This window comes from Anomaloglossus baeobatrachus, chromosome 4 (assembly GCF_048569485.1).
Source record: "Anomaloglossus baeobatrachus isolate aAnoBae1 chromosome 4, aAnoBae1.hap1, whole genome shotgun sequence".
NCBI classification, from domain to species: Eukaryota; Metazoa; Chordata; class Amphibia; order Anura; family Aromobatidae; genus Anomaloglossus; species Anomaloglossus baeobatrachus.
Genome location: NC_134356.1, coordinates 581,575,459 through 581,602,209, shown reverse-complemented (window position 1 = coordinate 581,602,209; position 26,751 = coordinate 581,575,459).

Genomic DNA, 26,751 nt, shown 5'->3' with positions numbered 1-26,751 from the left:
AATCCTATATACTATCCAAAATCACAAATTAGCTTCATATACATAGAAGTGTCCACAGTAAACAATGCTTGAATCGCCCACAGTAGTGGCTGTAGAGTATTAGAATGATTACAGTTATCACCACAGCTAATAGTTCACCATTAAGGACCTGATAGGACCAGAAGTGGAGAGAACATCATCAGTACCGCCCATAATATGAGATCTAGTGGTCATATATCAACAAACATAATGGAACAATAGAGATATACCTTGTATGTGCATGAGGAGTAAACAGTTAATCATTCCGGATTGCCAGCCACTATCCTATTTTGGGGTGGTCATTCATGTAGCCTCATGCACTTGGAATCAGGGTGCGTCCAACCAATAATCCTGTATATTGAATAATTCGAGTTATCCTTATGTGACATAAAATAACCCGTGCCCTGAAGACACCATAAAGGGTAATCACATACCTGGTTGCTGTCCTTCAATGGAGCAAAAATAGGGCAAAGTAATGTCCACAGCAAACCCAGGTGTCTATTAATAAAACAAGCATCTTTAAATACTGGACTATGTGCTCCTAATTGCTGGTGGACAAAAGAGTCCTACCTTCTATGAGTCCATATAGTTGAGGACGTAGATCCCAGGTCTGGCGTCCGACGGTCGCTGACCATACTGATACTCTGACCACTATTTAAGGGAGTTTTTCGCGCCATCACAGGGATAAGGAGGATCCGGAAGTGACGTTACGCCATGTATTTTGCGTTCCTCGAGTTACAGCCGGAAATATGGCCGCGTCATCACCCGGTCACATGATCGGGTGGTGTGGGTCTCCGAACTCAATTCCCTATGCCAGTCATTAACGTTCCTAATGATGTTTGTGCATAGCGCTAAGTACTAGCGCATGTGCAGTTGGTCATTTCTATTGGTTTATGTGCATAGCGCTACATGCTAGCCCATGTGCAGTGATTTGTAGTAATTCCTATTAGTATAGCACAACGTGCTAGCGCATGCACTGTAGTTTATTGTTATTTCTATGCTAAGAGCATGATTCCAAGCCAAAACTTCACTCAATATTAAACCCAAAAAGGACAATACTATCGGGGCCATATCCTATAATATTGAGATATAGATAGCAGTCATCTCATATAAATATTCAGGTCCATTACTGTAGACCATAGTTTATAACATGAAGGAATATTGATGAGGGATATTAAAACCAAGGTGCAATAATTTTATACCAGTATCATCTATCATAATAGCCCCAGTTAATTTTATGTAAAGAGCAATATCTCTCATATCACAAACATTATTGGCACAACAATGATGATTATATAATCTAGGGACCCAAGGCATAATTTCTAAAGGTGACGAGAGTTTAGAGCACACAGTGAATTATGTATGTAATCATAATATCTATGTACCCAGGTCACAAATATAGTATTATTGTAACCATAGACCCTTTGATATCATATGGGTCAACTAGATAGAGAGGGAAGGTCTACTACAGACGAATATTCCAAATTGTGGGGGCTAGGTCTCATTTGTTTTAGATAAAGGACGTGTAGCTAATCTGTTCGTTAAGGCCATCAGGATGTACAGAGCCCATCCAGAAGATACATCTTGCTTCTCTTTGCAATAGGAGACTATCCCAGTCTCCTTTTCTTTCGGGCTCTGGTACTGTCTCGATTGATGTGAACCTAATTCCTTCCAGTTGGCCCCCATGTTGGAGGTTCATATGTCGTGCGATTTGTGTGTCCCGTTGGTTGCGGATATCACCAAGAGGTTCCCCTATCCGCACCCTAAATTGTCTTTTTGTCTTCCCTATATAATTCTTAGGACATCCGTAGCTGAACAGATAGATTACCCCTTGGGTACGACAATTGGCAAAATTTCTGTTTTTGTATATTCTTCCTGTTTTCACACTTTGAAATTCTTTAGAATCAAGAATTCAAAAGACAGGCATCTCAACTAACTAAAAGATTTCTTGACAGGGGATATCCTGAAATGGTTGTTTACGCAACAGTAAAGCCTGCTTTACACGGTACGACCGATTGTGCGATTTCACAATCGATCGTACCCGCCCCCGTCCTTTTTGAGTCACGGGCAAATCGCTGCCCGTGTCGCACAAAGGTAGTAACCCCCGTCACACATACTTACCTCTCGTGCGACCTCGCTGTGGGCGGCGAACGTCCACTTCCTGGAGTGGGAGGGACGTTCGGCGTCACAGCGACGTCACACGGCCGCCGGCCAATAGAAGCAGAGGGGCGGAGATGAGCAGGATGTAAACATCCCGCCCACCTCCTTCCTTCCACATAGAGACGGCGGCGGCCGCGGGAGGCAGGTGAGCTGCTCATCGTTCCCGTGGTGTCACACGGAGCGACGTGTGCTACCACGGAAACGATGGTCAACTAAAGTAACCGATATTATGGAACCTAACGAGCAGTACCCGACTCACGATTTGTGAGCGATACTGCGTCGCTAGGAGGTGTCACAAAGGCCGGCATCGCCAGCGATGCCGGATGTGCGTCACAAAAACCGTGACCCCGACGATCTATCGCACGATAGATTGCCTGGTGTAAAGCAGCCTTAAGGGACAGGCATGAGCTATTAAACTATAAAACGAAAGAAGATGTAGGAGGTCAAACAAGACTGGTAGGCACTTTTGATGACCAAAACAATCAAATAATGAGAATCCTCAGAAAATACTGGGGAATCCTTAAACAGGATCCAGATATTAGGAATAACATCCTTCCCTACACTTCAGTGACATTCCGCAGAGGCCGTAACCTCAAAGATCTTGTGGTTAAGAGCCACTTTGTGGCCCCAGAAAGATCTGGAAGTGCTTGGCTACTGACACGTGACACCGGCACATTTAGATGTGGGGCCTGTAAGTTCTGTAAGTTAATTTCTCCACCTAAAGAATTTCAAAGTGTGAAAACAGGAAGAATATTCAAAAACAGAAATTTTGCCAATTGTCGTACCCAAGGGGTAATCTATCTGTTCAGCTGCAGATGTCCTATGAATTATATAGGGAAGACAAAAAGACAATTTAGGGTGCGGATAGGTAAACATCTTGGTGATATCCGCAACCAGCGGGACACACCAATCGCATGACATATGAACCTCCAACATGTGAGCCAACTGGAGGAATTAGGTTCACATCAATCGAGACAGTACAAGAGCCCGAAAGAAAAGGAGACTGGGATAGTCTCCTATTGCAAAGAGAAGCAAGATGTATCTTCTGGATGGGCTCTGTACATCCTGATGGCCTTAACGAACAGATTAGCTACACGTCCTTTATCTAAAACAAATGAGACCTAGCCCCCACAATTTGGAATATTGGTCTGTAGTAGACCTTCCCTCTCTATCTACAGTAGTTGACCCATATGATATTGTGACGCCCTGGGCAAGCCAGGGGTCACAGGTCACAACACCACATGCACCCCCACATTCCCTGCAGGTACACCCAGCTAACCCAAAATCCTTGTTGCCTTCCTCCAGGGGCTGATGTCCACACCAGGGGGTGGGCCAGGCGGTTGGCTCCGCCCACCGAGGAGTTCACAGCCCTGGAGGTGGGAAGAACCAGGCAGATGAGTTTAGGAGGAGGAAGTAGAAGGAAGAAAAAGTGAGAGTAGTAAAGCCTGAAGTTGGTCCGGGTGTGTGCCCCGGACAGTGACAGCAAGGTCAGCAGACGGCGGTAATAGTCTGCAGGGGGACTGCTCGGAGGTTGCTGGAAGGACCGCGGACAGGTGGTGACCCGGCGGTACCGGAGCAGTATACGAAGAACAGTCAGCACCAGGGCAGGGGCCTTTCGGATCCCGGCAAGGCTAGGAGTCGCCATAATGTGCTAAATCCGTCAGTGAAGGGGACCTCTGTCTCCTAACAACCAAGTCCCGATTGAAGGCAACAGCCCGACTGTGAAGGGGAGACACCGCCACCACCAGGGCACCAGTTTCCCAGGGCCAGCACCTGCGGGCAAAGTAGGGCTCCTTCGGCCCAGATTGAAGCCGAGGAGTGGGTAACCGGTGGGGACCCATCGCTACCAAGAGACTTTACATAGGTGCAGGGAAGAGACCGTCACCGCTAACTGCAGGGAACATCAGCACCGTGAATCGTCCGAGGGACCCGTCCAACCAGCCGTTTTTTTACCGAGAACTGTGTCGTGTTTACTGGCTGAGTGAGTACCTCCGTGCCGTGCGGCACAGCGCTGTCCCTGCGCCCCTGCACCTCCACAGGCCCCATCCCCACCTGTCCACCATCCCAACCCCATCACTGGGCCCCGGGAGCACCAAGACCCCTACCCACGGAGGGGCAAATCAACAACTGGCTGCTCCGTACCATCACTCCCGGGCTCCCCAAACAGAGCAGCGGTGGTGTCTACTCAATCACCACAGCCGTGGGTGGCGTCACGGACAATAAACTATCCCAAAACCCAATCCCCTTTCACTCACGGGCGAGGAGCGCCGCTCGAGTCCCCGGGATCCGGCCCATCGCTCGAGCCACCGAGCAGCAGCAGGCCGCAGCAGCCGCGGCAGCCGGACCCAAGCAGAGGGAGAGCGCGGCGTCCCCTCCTCCGCCCGCGACAACTTGGCGTCACGAACAGGATCTTACCGCTCTGCCGTTGGGTAGAGGTGCGCCTTGTGACCGCCGGAGGTATCCGGCCGAAAAATTTCAGAAGTCGCCATCTTTGGTGCGAAAAGTTCCCGCTCGAGCGTCTTCTCGAGTAGTAGAGGCGCGAAGGCCAAAACCCCGCCCCGATAGAGGAGGGGCCGAAAAGAGGCTAGAGGAGACGGAATGGCGGCTGGCCGCATGTAGCCGCGGCTATAGAAGCAGAGACGCCAGGACTCTGCAGCAATACTGGGTTCCTGGAAGGCACGATTGCCAAGATGTACAACCCAACTCCCAACGAGGAAGCCCCCGCGCCCGGCACGGCGACGTGGTTGAGGGACCGGACCGTCCCGCTGAGTAACCGTCTGCAGGCCCACATGCAACTCCTCCTGGAGGAGTGGGAGACCGACATGGCGGACGTGGTGGCTGCTATGCGGAGACGCGAGGTGGAAGAGGATTTGGAGGAGCGGGTAAGAGACCCACGCCCCTGTATTCTCGAGGGATCGGCCATTGAAGCTGAGGGGCCCGGCCTTCCTCCGCTCACCCTGCCTCTCGCCCCGCTACCCGCGTTAGCTGCTGCCGCCCCACCACTAGGCCCGCTACCTGCCCAACTGGTAGCGATACCCTGCCAATCCGCCCTGGCGGACCAACCGGCTGCAGACACTCAGGACGTTCCTGAATTGTTCCCAGGGGAACCGCTAGGATCGCGGCCCCTTAATGAAAATGTGCCAGAAGTCCCGGTGGTGATTGTGCCAGACCCCGAGCCCGGGACCGTGGCATGGATGAAAGCCCGGGTGATTCAATTCCACCAACGTCAGCAGGATCAGATCTTCAGGATGATGGAGCAGTGGACCAACGAGGTGGAGATGCTGATTGCAACTGCCCCGGTGTACGGAGGGGGAACAGATGTAGCAGAACCGACTGGTGACCCACGTCCCTATGTCCTACCAGGACCGGCCGCTACGGCTGAGGGTCCCGGCCTAGTCTCGACCTATGCATCATCCTTGCCGTTACTTCTGAGGCGCCTCAGTGTAAACTCGCCTGACCTGCTGCCCCGTGCTGCTACAGAGGGATCTGATGTGCTGGATGCTGGAGGCCAGGAGGCTGCGGCAGCTGGCGGCAACCCGCCTGACGCAGGAGCAAGAGGTGATGGCCCTGGCCCCAGTCCCGGGTCCGCTGCTGAGTTTGAAGAGGCAAGTGAGCGTTCCCGCTATGTGGGAGACCCCGTGGTTTTCCATACCCCGCGTACCGGTGGAAATGGGTACCGGGTGCCCCTGTCACAGCAGGCATGTCAGTGCATGTTTGATATGCTGGTGGCAGAGGATGGGTCCGCCTCAGTAGAAGAATCTGAGTAAGGCAGCGGAGCACCGTTGCACCGTCCCCGTTGGGACCACAAGTGTGTTTGTTTGAAAGTTTAAAATGATGATAAGTAAATGGAACCGAACAGTCATCTGATTTACCGTGATTTGCAACCGGCCGTGGCCGGCACCGTTGTCCCCGTGGGGACCGTTTGAAAAGAGTTTGCATGAGGAACTGCTCATGGACAAGCCCGTGAACTTGCAGGGCAACCACAAACGTTTAGTGGCTTGTAAATAAGTTGTGTTACCGTTACCGTTTCCGCAATTACCGCCTCCAGAGAGGCAGGTTGGAGGGAGGGCCCACAGCAGAGCAGGCTGGGGCCCAGCCACCACAGGAACCGGTGGCTACTCTCTGGAGGGGAAGGACAGATCCCGCTCGGGTAACTTGTGCTGGACTGGGGTCAAGGGGTGCTGCCTGGGCTTTAGGGGCAGCATCAGGGCCAGGTTCCTTGGGTGGGAGAGAGCGGAAACCGTAACCGTACACCGTTTGAAACCGTTTAAGAAATGTGCCTCCCGATGTGGAATGATGTCATAACTTGTAAATATGTTACCGTTTTCCCTATCTTTTCAGAAAAACAAAAGGAAAATAAAACCGGTGTTGGACGGGCAGCCCGAGGACGATCTGCGTTTTGCCAAGGGGGAATGTGACACCCTGGGCAAGCCAGGGGTCACAGGTCACAACACCACATGCACCCCCACATTCCCTGCAGGTACACCCAGCTAACCCAAAATCCTTGTTGTCTTCCTCCAGGGGCTGATGTCCACACCAGGGGGTGGGCCAGGCGGTTGGCTCCGCCCACCGAGGAGTTCACAGCCCTGGAGGTGGGAAGAACCAGGCAGATGAGTTTAGGAGGAGGAAGTAGAAGGAAGAAAAAGTGAGAGTAGTAAAGCCTGAAGTTGGTCCGGGTGTGTGCCCCGGACAGTGACAGCAAAGTCAGCAGACGGCGGTGATAGTCCGCAGGGGGACTGCTCAGAGGTTGCTGGAAGGACCGCAGACGGGTGGTGACCCGGCAGTACCGGAGCAGTATACGAAGAACAGTCAGCACCAGGGCAGGGGCCTTTCGGATCCCGGCAAGGCTAGGAGTCGCCATAATTTGCTAAATCCGTCAGTGAAGGGGACCTCTGTCTCCTAACAACCAAGTCCCAATTGAAGGCAACAGCCCGACCGTGAAGGGGAGACACCGCCACCGCCAGGGCACCAGTTTCCCAGGGCCAGCACCTGCGGGCAAAGTAGGGCTCCTTCGGCCCAGATTGAAGCCAAGGAGTGGGTAACCGGTGGTGACCCATCGCTACCAAGAGACTTTACATAGGTGCAGGGAAGAGACCGTCACCGCTAACTGCAGGGAACATCAGCACCGTGAACCGTCCGAGGGACCCGTCCAACCAGCCGTTTGTTTACCGAGAACTGTGTCGTGTTTACTGGCTGAGTGAGTACCTCCGTGCCGTGCGGCACAGCGCTGTCCCTGCGCCCCTGCACCTCCACAGGCCCCATCCCCGCCTGTCCACCATCCCAACCCCATCACTGGGCCCCAGGAGCACCAAGACCCCTACCTACGGAGGGGCAAATAAACAACTGGCTGCTCCGTACCATCACTCCCGGGCTCCCCAAACAGAGCAGCGGTGGTGTCCACTCAATCACCACAGCCATGGGTGGCGTCACGGACAATAAACTATCCCAAAACCCAATCCCCTTTCACTCACGGGCGAGGAGCGCCGCTCGAGTCCCCGGGATCCGGCCCATCGCTCGAGCCACCGAGCAGCAGCAGGCCGCAGCAGCCGCGGCAGCCGGACCCGAGCAGAGGGAGAGCGCGGCGTCCCCTCCTCCGCCCGCGACAATATCAAAGGGTCTATGGTTACAATAATACTATGTTTGTGACCTGGGTACATAGATATTATGATTACATACATAATTCACTGTGTGCTGTAAACTCTCGTCACCTTTAGAAATTATGCCTTGGGTCCCTAGATTATATAATCATCATTGTTGTGCCAATAATGTTTGTGATATGAGAGATATTGCTCTTTACATAGAATTAACTGTGTCTATTAGGACAGATGATACTGGTATAAAATTATTGCATCTTGGTTTTAATATCCCTCATCAATATTCCTTCATGTTATGAACTATGGTCTAATGGACCTGAATATATATATGAGATGACTGCTATCTATATCTCAATATTATAAAATATGGCCCCAATAGTATTGTCCTTATTGGGTTTAATATTGAGTGAAGTTTTGGCTTGGAATCATGCTCTAAGCTTAGAAATAACAATAAACTACAGAGCATGCGCTAGCACGTTGTGCTATACTAATAGGAATGACAACAAATCACTGCGCATGCACTAGTATGTAGCGCTATGCACATAAAACAATAGACATGACCAACTGCGCATGCGCTAGTTCTTAGAGCTATGCGCAAACATCATTAGGAACGTTACTGACTGGCACAGAGATTGAGTTTGGAGACCCACACCACCCGATCTTGTTGATATATGACCACTAGGTCTCATATTATGGGCGGTACTGATGATGTTCTCTCCGCTTCTGGTCCTGATAGGTCCTTAATGGTGAACTATTAGCTGTGGTGATAACTGTAATCATTCTAATACTCTACAGCCACTACTGTGGGCGATTCAAGCATTGTTTACTGTGGACACTTCTATTCATATGAAGCTAATTTGTGATTTTGGATAGTATATAGGATTGCTATCATACATTTTGTTGATTGTCTGGCACCCACACTGCTAATGGTAAACATCTTGGCATATTTATTATTTCCTTTAGATATATTCCAGTAACCTAATGGATATTATTGACGATTAAAGCTATGAGTGCTACCAATGTGTGAGGTAGTATCCTTGTTTTTGGTATAATAAATATTACATTCTAAAAAGACTGTACTTCAGCCTACTTATATGTACTAATGAATTGTTTATATATATATATATATATATATATATATACATATATGTGAGACTACATATGGGTATGTCTTGTGATTGACCGGCTGAAATATAATATATTATCTCCTATGTTATCCAAGTGGAAAACGGATACAACCAGCGGTGGTCAGTATGAGGATTAAAATGAATATATATATTGAAATTATGTGGGATCATTGGATCTTTAGGTAACGAGGTTTTCTTGTGTTACAGATTGTGATTAAAAGAATTTTTCAAGAATTTTGTTCGAAAGCCCCTGATGAGCCCTGGATTATCAGTATAAGAAAGGGCGAAACGCGTTGGGAAATTCTTGAATAGCAAATCTTTTGTTTTGTAATTGTGTGTTATATCTATTCTCATCTACTATTGAGCACACAGACTGATTTAAAAATATCTGACGACCCCTAAAGCCCCAAACCCCTATATGTCTTGGTGATGATACAGACAAATTCGTCACCGTGGACTGTGCACTTCTTCCTCACTGTGGTGTTACCGCTTTGGGGTGTTTCTATTTGCTAGAGGAGATGCACCCTGCTTAATTAGGGAGGGCATCATTTAGGGACTGAGCCATCGTGGAACGGGGGCGTCACCTCATTTAGGACGCTGACCCCCGTAGTCTAGGGAGGGAAAAGGATAGGGATAAATTTCTCTCCTCTCTCCTTCCTTATTTTAAACTTAAATGTTTGTTTATGTATGTGAATTTGATATCAATAAAATCAATATTTTTAATGAAAAAGTAGTGAAGACTAAGGTTTGAGCAACACCAAATTGACAGGACCCGTAACCAAGGAGGAGCGGGTACCATGCAGATGGACAGATTACACGGCACCCTTGTGACGACCTGATAGGCCAGGGCATCACACAGTCCTATCTTCAGAAGCGCACTGCTGCCCTGCCTCCCCACTTCCTCCTTGCTCCTGAGGATTGACACTTAGGGCTAGTGACATGGCTAATCCACTCGCCCAAGGTGTGGTCCTCGCCATGCTATATGCAGATGCTGCTCTATCTCTGTTGCATCGGGCTATCGCAGGAGCACTGAAATGGGCCATATTCAACAATCTGACGAGCTTATGAGCAGCCCTTGCAAGCTCTCTAGCAAAGAATTACTTGATGTAATGCTACCACCAGGGGCGCAGGTATGTGACGCCCTGGGCAAGCCAGGGGTCACAGGTCACAACATCACATGCACCCCACATTCCCGGCAGGTACACCAAGGCTAACCTAAAATCCTTGTTGCCTTCCTCCAGGGGCTGATGTCCACACCAGGAGGTGGGCCAGGCAGTTGGCTCCGCCCACCGAGGAGTACACAGCCCTGGAGGCGGGAAAACCAGGCAGTTGAGAACAGAGAGGAGTTTTAGAGGAGTGAAGTTTAGGAAGTGGAAGTAGAAGGAAGTGGTAAAGGAGGACAGTAAGAGTGGTGACAGAAAAGGAACAGTTAAGCAAGCCTGAAGTTGGTCCGGGTGTGTGCCCCGGACTGAGACAGCAAGGTCAGCAGACGGCGGTGATAGTCTGCAGGGGGACTGCTTGGAGGTTGCTGGAAGGACCGCGGACGGGTGGTGACCCGGCGGTACCGGAGCAGTATACGAAGAACAGTCAGCACCAGGGCAGGGGCCTTTCGGATCCCGGCAAGGCTAGGAGTCGCCATAATTTGCCAAATCCGTCAGTGAAGGGGTCCTCTGTCTCCTAACAACCAAGTCCCGATTGAAGGCAACAGTCCGACCGTGAAGGGGAGACACCGCCACCGCCAAGGCACCAGTTTCCCAGGGCCAGCACCTGCGGGCAAAGTAGGGCTCCTTCGGCCCAGCTTGAAGCCGAGGAGTGGGTAACCGGTGGGAACCCATCGCTACCAAAAAGACTTTACATAAGTGCAGGGAAGAGACCGTCACCGCTAACTGCAGGGAACCGCAGCACCGTAAGCCGTCCGAGGGACCCGTCCAACCAGCCGTTTGTTTACCGAGAACTGTGTCGTGTTTACTGGCTGAGTGAGTACCTCCGTGCCGTGCGGCACAGCGCTGCCCCTGCGCCCCTGCACCTCCACAGGCCCCATACCCGCCAGTCCACCATACCAAACCCATCACTGGGCCCCGGGATCACCAACACCCCTACCCACGGAGGGGCAAACCAACAACTGGCTGCTCCATACCATCAATCCCGGGCTCCCCAGACAGAGCAGCGGTGGTGTCCACTTAATCACCACAACCGTGGGTGGCATCACGGACAATAAACTATCCCAAAACCCAATCCCCTTTCACTCACGGGCGAGGAGCGCCGCTCGAGTCCCCGGGATCCGGCCCATCGCTCGAGCCATCGAGCAGCAGCAGGCCACAGCAGCCGCAGCGGCAGCCGGACCCGAGCAGTGGGAGAGCGCGGCGTCCCCTCCTCCGCCCGCGACAACTTGGCGTCACGAACAGGATCTTACCGCTCTGCCATTGGGTAGAGGTGCGCCTTGTGACCGCCGGAGGTATCCGGCCGGAAAATTTCAGAAGTCGCCATCTTTGGCGCGAAAAGTTCCCGCTCGAGCGTCTTCTCGAGTAGTAGAGGCGCGAAGGCCAAAACCCCGCCCCGATAGAGGAGGGGCTGGAAAGAGGCTAAGGGGGACAGAAACAAGATGTCTGCGCCCGACGGAGCCGCTGGAGGAGCGGTGGTCGCAGCCGCAGTGGCACCCGTGGATGGGAATGGGCCTGCCCAGGTCCCGGCCGTGCTGGCGGGAGATGCCGCGGCCCCCGCGCTTGCTCAGGTGATGCCGTTCTCCTTGCCCTATGCGCCCGGAGCTACCTGGCTACCGCAGTATGACGGGAAACCTGATGCTTTACAGGTCTTCCGGAAAAAGCTTAACCCGTTGCTAGAACTGTACCCCCTGACCGATAAGCAACGTGCAGCGGTAGTGCTGGGCCAGTTAACCGGCGCGGCTGAGCAGGAGGCGGAGACCTGGGCCGAGGGGGACCGGTTATCTGTAGCCACCATCTTTGAGAAGCTACAGACTGCTTTTGAGACCCGTACTGAAGCTGAGCTGAGGATGCAGTTTTACCAGTGTCGGCAACGGTCTGTGGATAGCATTCGGGACTATGCTTTACGTCTGCAAACCGCCCTCCGCATGCTAAAGCGGGTGAATCCTATCAATGAGGCGGACAGCAACAAGATGTTAGTAGAGCAATTTGTGCAGGGGATGAGGTCCCCTGAGGATCGCAAACAACTCCGGCTGTGGGCCCTAGAACACCCTGATGTGGACGTGTTAAAGGAACGGGCCATTAAAGCACTGCAGTCCCCAGCTTCAGAAATCTTGGAGCCAGCCCCGTGCCCGATTGAGACGGCCCCAGTTGTGGTGGCCCCTGCCCTACCAACCTCTCCAATACCTACAGCCCCAAGCAGCACGATGGAGGAACTGGCAGCCCAGGTCCGTCGCATGGACGGAGACCTCGCTAAGATTCTCGCTGCACTCCAACCTTTGACCAGATCTCAGCCTCCAGCACAGATACAGCTTGCTGACAGCCCTGAGGATGTTCCCTGGATGCAGCGGAGAGGTGCTAACAACCCGCGGAGCAGACCTCCAATCTGCTATAAGTGCCGTAAGCCTGGGCATTACTTCCGACAGTGCCCGTTAAACGAGCAACCCCTGGGGCCCCGGGCCAATCCTCAGGAGTAGAACCCCGTGGCCCCCCAGACTGGCAGGACCGGTATATCGGGGCCCGGCCCATCATCCCCGTGGCTGTGGACGGCGTACCGGTGATGGCTCTCTTGGACACTGGATCACAGGTAACCACCATACCATACACATTGTACCAGCGGTATTGGGGGATGGACGAGCTGGCACCCCCAGATACTAGTATAGCGCTAATTGCTGCTAATGGACTCCCATTGACCCAAGTGGGGTATAAACAGGTGGCTATGACAGTGGGGCAAGCTGAACTGCAACACCAGGGTATGATTGTGATCATGAATGAACCCAGTGATCATAACCCGAAGATAGTGCTAGGAACCAATGTGATGGAGCACTGCATGGGTGATGTGTTGGCCCTACTGCAACAGCGGGCCACCACGGCGGCGGGGAGCCGACAGAGAGCTGTGCAGCGTGAGATCCGAGCCTTGATGTACCGCCAGCATGTAAACTCAACAGGAGGAGAGATTGGTGGAGTGAGAGTGATGGATGTTGCTCCGTTGATTGTGCCCCCTAGGAGTGAGATGATGATTTGGTGTAGGGCAGCGGTAGGGCCTCAGGGGCGTGACTACCCTGCCATGATGGAGCCCATACCTTCCGAGCACTGGCCCACTGTAATGGCCGCCCGAGGGGTGGTAGACGTAAAGAAGGGGAGAGTGCCCGTGAGGGTACTGAACTGTGGGGAGGAAGAAGTCAGGCTTCCCCGGTATGCCACCATTGCCAAGCTGCTCATCCTGGATCCTCACACCATCCACGAGGCCACTCCCTCGGTTTCCCCACCTACCACCAGCATTCCCCCGCCTCAAGGGGAGGTAAATGAGTGGCACCAACAGCTACACGTGGGCACTGATGATACCCCTACACATCACAAAGCAGGGGTATACAGGGTGGTGCGGGAGTATGAGCAAGTTTTCAGCAAACATCCACTGGACTTTGGGCAGATCAAAGGGGTCCAACACCACATCCCCACCGGTGAGCACCCCCCTATCAAAGAGAGGTACAGGCCCATTCCCCCTGCACATTACCAGTGTGCCAAAGATATGTTGAGGAACATGAAGGAGGCAGGGGTTATTCGGGACAGCTGTAGTCCCTGGGCCGCTCCGTTGGTACTGGTTAAGAAGAAGGATGGTACCATGCGGATGTGTGTGGACTACCGGAAGATTAATCAGATAACGCATAAAGATGCCTACCCACTGCCCCGTATTGAAGAGTCTTTGGCCGCACTGAGAACCGCAAATTACTTCTCTACCCTTGACCTCACCAGTGGGTACTGGCAAGTGGCAGTGGCCCCGGAGGACCGGGAGAAAACCGCCTTCACCACCCCAATGGGGCTCTGTGAATTCATTAGTATGCCGTTTGGGCTGTGCAATGCCCCTGGAACCTTCTAACGGCTGATGGAGTGCTGTCTGGGACATCTAAACTTCGACACCGTCCTGTTATACCTCGATGATGTGATTGTGTACTCTCAGACGTATGAAGCCCATCTGGAGCACCGAGCCGAAGTGTTCGCGTCCCTTGCCAAATATGGGATGAAGTTGAAGCCCTCTAAGTGCCACCTGCTGAAACCCAGAGTGCAGTATCTGGGGCATGTGGTGAGTGCGGAAGGTGTCGCCCCCGACCCTGAGAAGATCACTGCCATCCAGGACTGGCCAAGACCAACCACCGTGAAGGAAGTAAGGCAGTTTCTGGGTCTGGTGGGGTACTACCGGCGCTTCATCAAGGGGTACACGAAGATGGCTGCTCCCATGCAAGACCTCCTCGTGGGACAGACCAAAGGTGGTAGACCCATCGGAGCCCCACTGGTGTGGGAGGACAGGCATGAGGAATCCTTCCGTCAGCTGAGAGCGGCCTTGACTGGAGAAGAGGTCCTAGCGTACCCTGACTACGGCTGCCCATTCATCCTCTACACAGACGCCAGCAATGTGGGTTTGGGGGCAGTCCTGTCCCAGGTCCAGGAGGGAAAGGAGAAGGTGATTGCCTATGCTAGCTGAAAACTCCGGCCGACTGAAAGGAACCCTGAGAACTACAGCTCCTTCAAGCTCGAGCTCCTGGCACTGGTGTGGGCTATCACCGAGCGGTTCCGCCACTACTTGGCCGCAGCCAAATTCACCGCTTTCACGGATAACAATCCGTTGACCCACCTGGACACGGCCAAGCTGGGCACGTTGGAGCAGCGGTGGGTGGCCAGACTAGCCAACTATGACTTCACCATCAAATACAGGGCCGGTCGTGTCAACATTAATGCTGATGCACTCTCTCGGATGCCCCACTTGTCAGAAGGAGGGTGCGAGGATGATGACCTCGAAGAGATCGAGTTGCCTGCATTTCACCGGCCACCAACTGAGAGGGTACATGTCCACCAACAACGGGTGAACCTGGATCCGCTGCCCAGTCAGGGGTGGCAGGAAGCTCAAAATCAGGCGCCCGCTGTCCGCCTAGTCAAGACCCTGGTGGAGCAAGGCGCTGCTGGGATGGACCCTGCCGCCCCAGCTGAAGCCCAACGCTTGTGGAAGGAACGGACCCGGCTGTGTCTACATCAGGGGAGGTTGTACCGTGAGCTGATCAACCCAAAGACCCATGAGAAGATCCGCCAGTTGGTGGTTCCCCAAGCTGATGTACCCACTGTTCTACAAGCGTACCATGATGGTGCCGGCCACTTCGGATGGAAGAAGCTGGAGATGCTGTTGAGGGAGCGGTTCTATTGGAGTGGGATGTGGGAGTCTGTGGAGGCCTGGTGTCGAGAGTGCGGTCCTTGTACGTTGAGGAGGAAGGATGAAGCCAGCCAGAAGGCTCCCCTACGCCCGATCATTACACACCAACCGCTGGAGCTGGTCGCCTTGGACCATGTAAAGCTCACCCCCAGCCGAAGTGGGTACACTTACGCTCTGACCATAGTAGATCATTACTCCCGGTTCATGGTGGTTGTCCCGGTCAAGGACTTAACCGGCCGTACCGCCGCTAGAGCGTTCCAAGCTTACTTCTGTCGACCCCATGGATACCCTGAGAAGGTGCTTACCGACCAAGGTCCAGCCTTTGAGGCGGAGGTGTTCCATGAGTTCTGTCAGCTGTACGGCTGCAAGAAGATCCGGACCACACCTTACCATGCCCAGACCAACGGTATGTGTGAGAAGATGAACCATCTGGTCCTTGGCCTCCTCAAAACGTTGCCGTTGGAGGAGCTGAACCTGTGGCCGGAGAAGCTGCCTGACTTGGTCGATATGTACAACAATATCCCGTCTAGCTCAACGAAGTGCACCCCAGCGTATCTGATGAGGGCTCGGCCCGGCCGACTGCCGGTGGACCTGGAAATGGGACTGGAAGCCCCAGAGACACTCCCCTCAACGGCTGAATGGGACACCCGGTGGAGGGTGCAGTACCGACAGATTCAGGAGTATGTGGAGAAGAATTTAAGTCGGAGTCGAGAACAACAGGAGCGGCGCTTCAACCAGACGGCGTCCGCAGGCCCTTTCCAGCCTGGAGATGTGGTGTTAAAACGGAAGAGGAAGACCCACAAGCTGGATGATCAATGGGAACAAATCCCATACGTCATACAACCCACAGGATGGGAAGATGGAAAGGCCTACCAGATCAGTCGTGACCAAGGGGGCACTTTGGCCACGGTTTCTCGGGACCATCTGAAAAGGTGCCCACCAGCATTGAGGGCGACAGCTGAAGTACCAGTTCCTCCACCAGCAGAGAAGGCAGAAGAGGTGATCCACACTGTTATGGGTGACTTCCCAGCAGACTGGCCTACGCAGAACGGCACGGTGATTCTTCCAGTAATACTGTTCCCACAACCTGTGGATGAAGAAGTGGTGGAAGCGGTCAACCGTGAGCCAGAACCAGTGCCAGTGCCCAGGGATGAACCTGTGCTCAGCTCCCCTATGCCTCCGCCTGCCCCACACGATAGCAGGGAGGAGGAACCGATTGTTCCCTCTGCCCCACTGCCTAGCCCCACTGACACCGGACCCCGGAGGTCCACCCGTCCCAACCTAGGTAGGCCCCCACTTAGGTACAGGGAAACCGTTCTTTAAAAGGGGGAGGGGGAAGAAAACAGGTGTGTTTAAAGTGTGTGCGTTTGTTTAAAAGTTGAAAATGAAAATGATAAGAGAAAATGAAACCGTGAAGTTCACCTGATTTACCGTGATTTGCAACCGGCCGTTGCCGGCACCGTTGTCCCCGTGGGGACCGCTTGAAAAGTGTTTGCATAGAGAACTTTCTATGGACAAGCCCGTGAACTTGTAGGGCAACCACAGACGTTAGTGGCTTGTAAATAAGTTGTGTTACCGTTACCGTTTCCGCAATTGCCGCCTCCGGAGAGGCAGGTTGGAGGGAGGGCCCACAGCAGAGCAGGCTGGGGCCCAGCCACCACAGGAACCGGTGGCTACCCTCTGGAGGGGAAGGACAGATCCCGCTCAGGTAACTGGTTCAGGACTGGGGTCAAGGGGTGCTGCCTGGGTTTTAGGGGCAGCATCAGGGCCAGGTTACTTGGGTGGGAGAGAGCGGAGACCGTAACCGTTAACCATTTTAATGTTTGCAACGTTTAAGAACCGAACCTCCCGCTGTGGGATGATGCCATAAATTGTATATATGTGTCAGGTTTCCAGGTTTTCCAGTTCTCTTTTGAATGAGCTTGCCCTCAGTTAACATGGAGTTTAAGGTTCTGTTGCCCTACTTCCTGTCCAGCTGCTTAAAAGGCCGCCTCTCAGCCCAGTCCAGTGCCTGAGTATACTGCTTGCTGTGTGCTCCTGCTTTGCTGTTTCTACTTCCTGATTGCCTTGGATTCTCCTGAAACTCTACCGACCGACTCTGGACCATACCCGGTTTTCTTCAAGCTGTGCCCGGACTCCGTCTGCCGTCTTTGATCAGCACTCTGCCCGGTTCGTAACCACTCTGGACAATCATCCCGTACGGACACTCCTGGACTATACCACTTGCCCCTTGTGTACCGGCTGCCGCACATTTAGGCCTTCCAGGGTTGATTGCCGGACAGTCCCTGTACAGGGGTTCGCTCTGGTGGTCTCCCTGGGGGAGTCCGGTGCGTGGCCCCGGGAATCCCCTTCGCTCCGTTTTGTGTGTTGTTTTACTGTGTTTATTCCCGTTGTGTATCTACCGTGGTGACATATTATATAACATCTTGTACCAAGAACTCGTCTCTGTTGTCATTGCCCTAACGCAATCGAAATCCTCAGAACATACAGTAGTATTACATTATACTCAGGCCATAAGAGGATTTCGCTGGGGCAATGACTGAGACACGAGTAGATCAGCTCTTTTCCATGATCAACTCCTTGCAGCAGGAGATGGAGGCGGTGCAAACTAAACTCAGAGATGTGGAGGCACAGCTGGGCCATGATCACCAGGTACTGGGTCCGGCTATTCAGGATTTGCAAGTCAGAGTGGAGGCTCAGGAAGCCGTCCCCACTACGTCCGTATCAGCTGCCGGTATGCCTAGGTTACCCCCATTCCGTTTCAATGGTGATCGTAGTCAGTTTCGTGGATTTGTGAACCAATGTATACTGTTTTTTGATGTACATGCTGATTATTACCGTTCTGACCGGTCCAAAGTGTTATGTATAATCATGTTATTAACCTCACGAGCACTGGCTTGGGCTAATCCTATGATAGAGAATCGGGACATCCGTTTAAATCACCTGGATGACTTTCTGAACGCAATGGCGCAAATGTTTGATGATCCGAATCGCCGTGCTACCGCTGAATCGGCTCTCCTTTCCTTACGTCAGGGAAAGCGTTCTGTCGTTGAATACGCCACTGAGTTCAAGAGGTTAGTGGTAGACACCGACTGGGGAAACAATGCATTATTGTCTGTATTCAGAAAAGGTTTGTCCAGTACCATCAAGGACGAGTTAGCTCGTTCCGAATCTCCAGGGGATTTTGAACTGTTTCTCCAGCACTGTGTGCGTATTGATACCCGCTTGACGGAGCGTAGACAGGAAAAATGGGCAGCTGTAAACCGTGTAAACAACTTTGCGTTTCCTTCTAGAGAACCCGCTCTCAGGACACCACGGGAGGCCGAGGACGTTCCTATGCAAGTGGACTCTCTGCAAAAGCGAGAGACCAACGAACATCGCGAACACCGGCTCCGTGAGCGTTTGTGTTTCTATTGCGGTCAATCGGATCATTTCTTGATCGACTGCCCGAAACGTCCGAATCGCCCAAATAAGGTATTGGCAGCCATGGCAGAGTGTGACAACACGGACGCAGAGTCCGATATCTCTGAGGCAAGTGGGCACTTGGATGCGGTATTTCCCTTGACTGTAATGTCAACCTCACCGAAGGACTCAGAAGGGAAATATACCCATTGCTCGCTCCCCATTCAGATCCGGTGGGAGGGGCATCTAATACCTACCTCTGCAATGATAGATTCTGGGGCAGGGGGAAATTTCATGGACTCCTCTTTTGCCAGGAAACACGGTATCCGGACTCAGCAAAGATCCTCACCGGTTACCATGGAGACGGTAGACGGATCTCCGTTAAGCTCTGGACCAGTGGATCAGGAAACAGTACCGCTAGAATGCGTGATGAAGCCAGGTCAGCAGGAGACCCTTGTTTTCATGATAATTTCTTCTCCTCATTTTCCGATTATTTTAGGTATTCCGTGGCTACGGTCTACGAATCCGGTCATCGATTGGGAAACTAAGGAAATAACCTTCCCACCGCAGAGTGGTCCGACCATTAGTCCAACTGTTCCGGTTCCAGTAACACCGAATGCGGAGGGCACTGTACAGGTACCTGTTCTACCCCCGGTTTATGATGACTTTGCTGACATATGCGACAAAAGAAAAGCCGATCGGCTTCCCCCGCATAGACCGTATGATTGCCCCATAGACTTACTTCCAGGGGCGGAGATTCCGTTTGGCCATGTCTACCCGTTGGCGGCACCTGAGCTAGAAGCACTAAAAGAATACATTGATGAGAGCCTAGCCAAGGGATTTATTCGCCCGTCTACCTCACCAGCAGGGGCACCCATCTTTTTCGTGAAAAAGAAAGAGGGGACTCTGAGACCCTGTATTGACTACCGGGAACTGAATAAAATAACCATCCGGAACCGGTATCCGTTACCGTTGATTCCTGAGCTATTGGAGAGGGTCCAACAGGCAAAAATATTCACCAAATTGGATCTCCGTGGGGCATATAATCTACTTCGCATACGTCCCGGAGACGAGTGGAAGACCGCGTTCCGATGTCGGTATGGACATTTTGAGTACCTAGTGATGCCTTTTGGACTTTGTAACGCTCCCGCGGCTTTCCAACATCTAGTTAACGATATTTTTAGGGATATCATGGACCAATTCATGGTGATTTATCTGGACGATATCCTAATCTTTTCTGATTCCTTACAGGAACACCAGGAGCACGTCAAGACCGTACTTACCCGGCTGAGGGAAAATCACCTGTACATTAAACTGGAGAAATGCGAATTCCATTGCTCACAGATACAATTCTTAGGGTATGTCATCTCTCCTCAGGGACTGAACATGGAGTCTGGCAAGATACAAGCAATTCTGGACTGGCCGGAACCGGGTAACGTCAAAGAGGTACAACGCTTTGTCGGTTTTGCCAACTTTTACCGACGTTTTATCCGTAATTTTTCAGAGATCGTTCGTCCCATCACTCTGTTAACCAAGAAAGGACAGAAGTTTGTGTGGTCCGCCCAGGCCCAGGAAGCCTTCCATCGTCTCAAGGTTTGTTTTACCTCAGCGCCTATATTGGTACATCCGAATCCCGCACTTCCCTTTATCGTGGAAGTCGACGCTTCCGACTACGCATTAGGGGCCATCCTTTCTCAAAGGACTGGGGACAAGAGTCTCTTACATCCGTGTGCTTTCTTTTCCCGCCGGTTGTCCCCTGCAGAAAGGAACTATGACATTGCGGACAAGGAATTGTTAGCGATTATTTCCGCTTTCAAGGAATGGAGACACCACTTACAGGGAGCCGCGCAGCAAGTGATAGTACTCACAGATCATCGTAATCTGGAATTTCTTAAGTCTGCCAGGTGCCTGTCTCCACGGCAAGCCCGTTGGAGCCTATTTCTTAACCAATTCAATTTTGTCGTTACATACCGTCCAGGTTCACGTAATGGGAAAGCCGATGCCTTGTCCCGAATCCACGCCGTGGACTCCGTGCCTGGAACCCCGTCTCAGACCGTGTTATCGGATGCCAATTTCGTTGGAGTAATCCAGGACCAGGACCAGGACTTGTGGAAGGACATCAAGCTGGCCTATGATGGTGACGTATTTCTTGCTGCCCCCCCGAATGATGTAACTCTTGTTCTTCGGAATGGTGTGTGGTTGAGAGAGCGACGCATTTATGTCCCGGAGGCCGTAAGACTTCGGGTTCTCAAGTTGGTCCATGACTCCGTGTTGGCTGGTCATAGGGGGGTACAGAAGACGCAGGAATTTCTGAGCCGTTTTTTCTGGTGGCCTACCTGTCTAAAGGATGTAAAGGACTATGTCCACTCATGCATGGTTTGTGCCCGGTGCAAGGTCCCTCGTGTGGCTCCTACGGGACTCCTCCAACCGTTACCCGTGCCATCTCGCCCTTGGGGGTCTATCTCCATGGATTTTATTGTGGAGTTGCCAGTCTCAGGCGGGCACAATACCATCTTAGTGGTGGTGGATCGATTGACTAAAGCTGCTCACTTCATTCCGTGTACCGGTCTTCCCTCAGCCGCAGAGACAGTGGATTTGGTTATCCAGAACGTATTCCGATTGCATGGGGTACCAGACGAGATCATCTCTGACCGGGGCGTGCAGTTCACGTCTAGGTTCTGGAAGGGCTTTTGTACGGCACTCCAGATTGATGTCTGTTTGTCTTCTGCATACCATCCTCAGACAAATGGGCAAACCGAACGGACGAATCAAACCCTGGAACAATACCTTCGATGTTATGTCAGCCATCTCCAAGACGATTGGTTGAAGATGCTTCCGTTGGCGGAGTTCTCCTATAACAACACTCAGAGCAGCTCCACTAAGGTAACGCCCTTTTTTGCTAACTTGGGTTATCATCCGAATGTTTTGCCTAGGTCACCGGTTGCGGTTTCGGTGCCGGCGGTGGAGGACAGATTGACAGAGCTTCGACAGAATCTGGAGGTTCTAAAGGACACTGTGGCTACGGCCCAGGAGCGTTACAAGAGGTCGGCAGACACTCACCGGAAACCGGCACCCATGTACAAGGTAGGGGACTCTGTATGGTTATCCACCAAAAACCTGAGATTGGGTGTTCCTTCGCAGAAGCTGGGACAAAAATTCATCGGTCCGTTTAAGATCACCGGGATCGTGAGCCCTGTGGCCTGTCGGCTACGGTTGCCGCACCATCTAAAGGTACACCCGGTCTTTCATGTGTCTCTCCTCAAACCTGTCTCCCCTAATACGTTTCGTGGTCGTGTTGTGCCTCCTCCTCCGCCTGTGATGGTCGACGGCGAGGAGCAGTTCGTGGTTGAGGACATTATTGACTCCCGGCTCCATCGTCGTCGGCTTCAATATCTGGTACGTTGGCAGGGGTACGCCCCCGAGGACGATTCCTGGGAACCGGTGGGTAACATTCGGGCACCCCGGAAGATCGCTCAGTTTCATCGACGGTTCCCGGACAAGCCGGGCCCTGATCCGTCCTGAGGCCGTCTCTGGGGGGGGGGAGTAATGTCAGGTTTCCAGGTTTTCCAGTTCTCTTTTGAATGAGCTTGCCCTCAGTTAACATGGAGTTTAAGGTTCTGTTGCCCTACTTCCTGTCCAGCTGCTTAAAAGGCCGCCTCTCAGCCCAGTCCAGTGCCTGAGTATACTGCTTGCTGTGTGCTCCTGCTTTGCTGTTTCTACTTCCTGATTGCCTTGGATTCTCCTGAAACTCTACCGACCGACTCTGGACCATACCCGGTTTTCTTCAAGCTGTGCCCGGACTCCGTCTGCCGTCTTTGATCAGCACTCTGCCCGGTTCGTAACCACTCTGGACAATCATCCCGTACGGACACTCCTGGACTATACCACTTGCCCCTTGTGTACCGGCTGCCGCACATTTAGGCCTTCCAGGGTTGATTGCCGGACAGTCCCTGTACAGGGGTTCGCTCTGGTGGTCTCCCTGGGGGAGTCCGGTGCGTGGCCCCGGGAATCCCCTTCGCTCCGTTTTGTGTGTTGTTTTACTGTGTTTATTCCCGTTGTGTATCTACCGTGGTGACATATTATATAACATCTTGTACCAAGAACTCGTCTCTGTTGTCATTGCCCTAACGCAATCGAAATCCTCAGAACATACAGTAGTATTACAATATGTTACCGTTTTATCTTTACAGAAAAACAAAAGGAAAATAAAACCGGTGTTGGACGGGCAGCCCGAGGACGGTCTGCGTTTTGCTAAGGGGGAATGTGACGCCCTGGGCAAGCCAGGGGTCACAGGTCACAACATCACATGCACCCCACATTCCCGGCAGGTACACCAAGGCTAACCTAAAATCCTTGTTGCCTCCCTCCAGGGGCTGATGTCCACACCAGGGGGTGGGCCAGGCGGTTGGCTCCGCCCACCGAGGAGTACACAGCCCTGGAGGCGGGAAAACCAGGCAGTTGAGAACAGAGAGGAGTTTTAGAGGAGTGAAGTTTAGGAAGTGGAAGTAGAAGGAAGTGGTAAAGGAGGACAGTAAGAGTGGTGACAGAAAAGGAACAGTTAAGCAAGCCTGAAGTTGGTCCGGGTGTGTGCCCCGGACTGAGACAGCAAGGTCAGCAGACGGCGGTGATAGTCTGCAGGGGGACTGCTTGGAGGTTGCTGGAAGGACCGCGGACGGGTGGTGACCCGGCGGTACCGGAGCAGTATACGAAGAACAGTCAGCACCAGGGCAGGGGCCTTTCGGATCCCGGCAAGGCTAGGAGTCGCCATAATTTGCCAAATCCGTCAGTGAAGGGGACCTCTGTCTCCTAACAACCAAGTCCCGATTGAAGGCAACAGTCCGACCGTGAAGGGGAGACACCACCACCGCCAAGGCACCAGTTTCCCAGGGCCAGCGCCTGCGGGCAAAGTAGGGCTCCTTGGGCCCAGCTTGAAGCCGAGGAGTGGGTAACCGGTGGGAACCCATCGCTACCAAAAAGACTTTACATAGGTGCAGGGAAGAGACCATCACCGCTAACTGCAGGGAACCGCGGCACCGTAAGCCGTCCAAGGGACCCGTCCAACCAGCCGTTTGTTAACCGAGAACTGTGTTGTGTTTACTGGCTGAGTGAGTACCTCCGTGCCGTGCGGCACAGCGCTGCCCCTGCGCCCCTGCACCTCCACAGGCCCCATACCCGCCTGTCCACCATACCAACCCCATCACTGGGCCCCGGGATCACCAACACCCCTACCCACGGAGGGGCAAACCAACAACTGGCTGCTCCATACCATCAATCCTGGGCTCCCCAGACAGAGCAGCGGTGGTGTCCACTTAATCACCACAACCGTGGGTGGCGTCACGGACAATAAGCTATCCCAAAACCCAATCCCCTTTCACTCACGGGCGAGGAGCGCCGCTTGAGTCCCCGGGATCCGGCCCATCGCTCGAGCCACCGAGCAGCAGCAGCAGCAGGCTGCAGCAGCCGCAGCGGCAGCCAGACCCGAGCAGTGGGAGAGCGCGGCGTCCCCTCCTCCGCCCGCGACAGGTACACTGGAGAGATGTAGATCTCTTAGGTGTTATGCAGCATCTGCTCACTAAATGTCACCAGTATCTTGACGGGAAGGTAGCAGAATGCTCGTACATGCCAAGAGTTACAGCCGGGAGGTTACATCAATGCAAAGGAGGAAGAGGAGCCAAAGTCACGTAGAAGCCTAAGGTCGGTAGCTGGGATCAGAAGCCGAAGGTGAACATCTATACAAAAGGAGGGAAGTGGGACTGAAGGAACAAGACAAGCGGAGGGTTAGGAAGTCAGGGAGCACAAACAAGATGGACGGTGCATTGAACAGAACAGGAGTCGGGATAGCGGGACGAGGATGAAAATGAACTCACGAGAATCAGAAGTACACACTGCAGAGCAGGAACTATCACTTGCAAAGTTCCAGTGGGAACAGCCAAAAGATAAAGCAAGGGGATTACCGGAATGAGGCACTAAACAAGCTCCGCCCACTGGCAAGGATCCGGGGAATACAAACAACCGAGCAATAGACAAAACCCAATGGCTCAGCAAGGAGCAGAGCCAAAGTTGAATCATTCGTGACACTTGATTAGGAGATTTGCAACAGGTGATAGCCTTGAGAAAGGAGAGAATTTTCATTAGGAGGTATAGCACATTGCAAAATTGATTGTTTTTACAAACACATAGCAATTTTACCCATTTAAGAAGATGATAAAATACCTTTAGACAAACCTTTATTGTATTTTTTTACATAGGCTTTATTGCATACTAATAGCAATCTGCACCCATGCAATACCAATAAATTCCAAGGGTTAAACTGGTCGAGAAGAGTGGATGAGCTTAACTTTTGTACTTCAAGAAATACACAGCACAGTAGACCAGGCACCACATTAATGCCTGATGAAGTGCATTAACCAACATGAGTGTGAAACGCTTTTAACATTTTTTTTTTCGATAGTTTGTGTGAGTGACTGGACGAGTTGGCAGCTAAGAGAAGAGGTTGAAGCTTTTGTGTAACAAGCTATTAAAACTGTTGAGTGCCTAGGTACTCTGTCAAGATTTAACGTCTGAAGCAACCTCATATCACCCCTGAGGAGGGAGCTGGCAGGGAGCCCGTTTTATACATTAACCAGAACAAGGTCCTATTCCATTGACTCCAATTGTACCCATTTAGTAGGTATAATGCTCTGCTGTGCTGGGTTTCTGCGTTCAGCACTTAGCTAAGAACTAATTCTTTGAGTTTATGTTTCAGGAAAGGGCAAACAAATTATCGCTTTCTCCCTTCCCTGGCTGCCGATCCAAAGCAACTGTCAGCCACAATACTGTACACCATTTTATAATAACATTTTCAATATGTTTATTGCCTTGTGACTTTTAGTTAAAGGGGATCTCCAAAAATATATAAACAAATAAAGATAGAACTGTGAGAAATAGCGGGTAGGAGTTACAATTAATAATCCCTAGGAAAAGATTGTTTACACTCAGATTCATTACCACTTAATAGACTACTATGAAATAACCAAATCATATCTTCATTTTTATTGCTACAATATATTAGATAAAAAAATGAGCTTTGATAAGAGACAAAATACAGTAGTTTGGAATTTTTTTAGGTAGGTGTTTAAAAAATAATGCAAAGAAGAAGTTTATTTTTATAAAATACTAAAATGCAAATTGAAATAACAAAGCAGGAATTTAAATCAAATCAATAATTAGTGTGATGGCCTACCTTTGCCTTCTAAGCAGCATCATAGCACAAATTTTTCTAGGTTTGCTTCTCTAGAACCCATGGGGCAAAGGGTTAAATCTACTCGTCACCGGGCAAGTGATGTTGGGTCTGGGGATGTCACGGGTGGCCCTGCCGGGCTTTGTGGCCCCAAGGCGTGCAATAAAAGGGGAGGATGAATGAAGGATAATTTGTCTCGTGACGCCACCTGTGGTACGTGGTCGTTGGTGCTGAAGCGTGGGGGGGGGCGACAGCGCTGGCAAAGACAGGTGGACACAGTCTCTGCGGTTTCAAGGTTTCTTTACTCACAGTCCCAGTTGCCACTCCCAGAGTACAGGTCTCCGCAGCCGCCCCAGCCGATTCCGAGCAATTCGAGGCCACCGCCAGTGTTCCCACTGTGAGTCCTTTCTGGTTGGGGTCTGTCCAATCCCAGTGTCTGTGGAATGTGGAATTTGCTTCGGTTGTTTCCTGCACTCTTTGCAGACCCTGGAATCCTGTGTAGCTGTAGAGAACCCAAGCTGAGCTATCTGCTCCAAGCCACGGATCCTATGGCACTCCCAGAAGTGTGAGATAAAAAAGGTTAGACCAGGTCCCAACTGTGTCTCTCACACTTCTGGTAGTGCCATAGGACCCTCGGCTTGGAGCGACGACTGGAGGAACCTGAGGCACGGGGTAGAAACAATGTGCTCCCCTGGCTGTCCAAAAGCAAGTCCTGAGCGAGCACTAAAACATGTTCGAGTGCTCTGTACTTGAGTCAAGCAGGTCGGACTCTCGGACAGGTTCAACTCAAGTACCGAGTATAATGGAACTCAATGGGAAACTCAAGCATCTATCTTGAAGACACTTCCCAAAAATGCTTCAGTTTCCCATT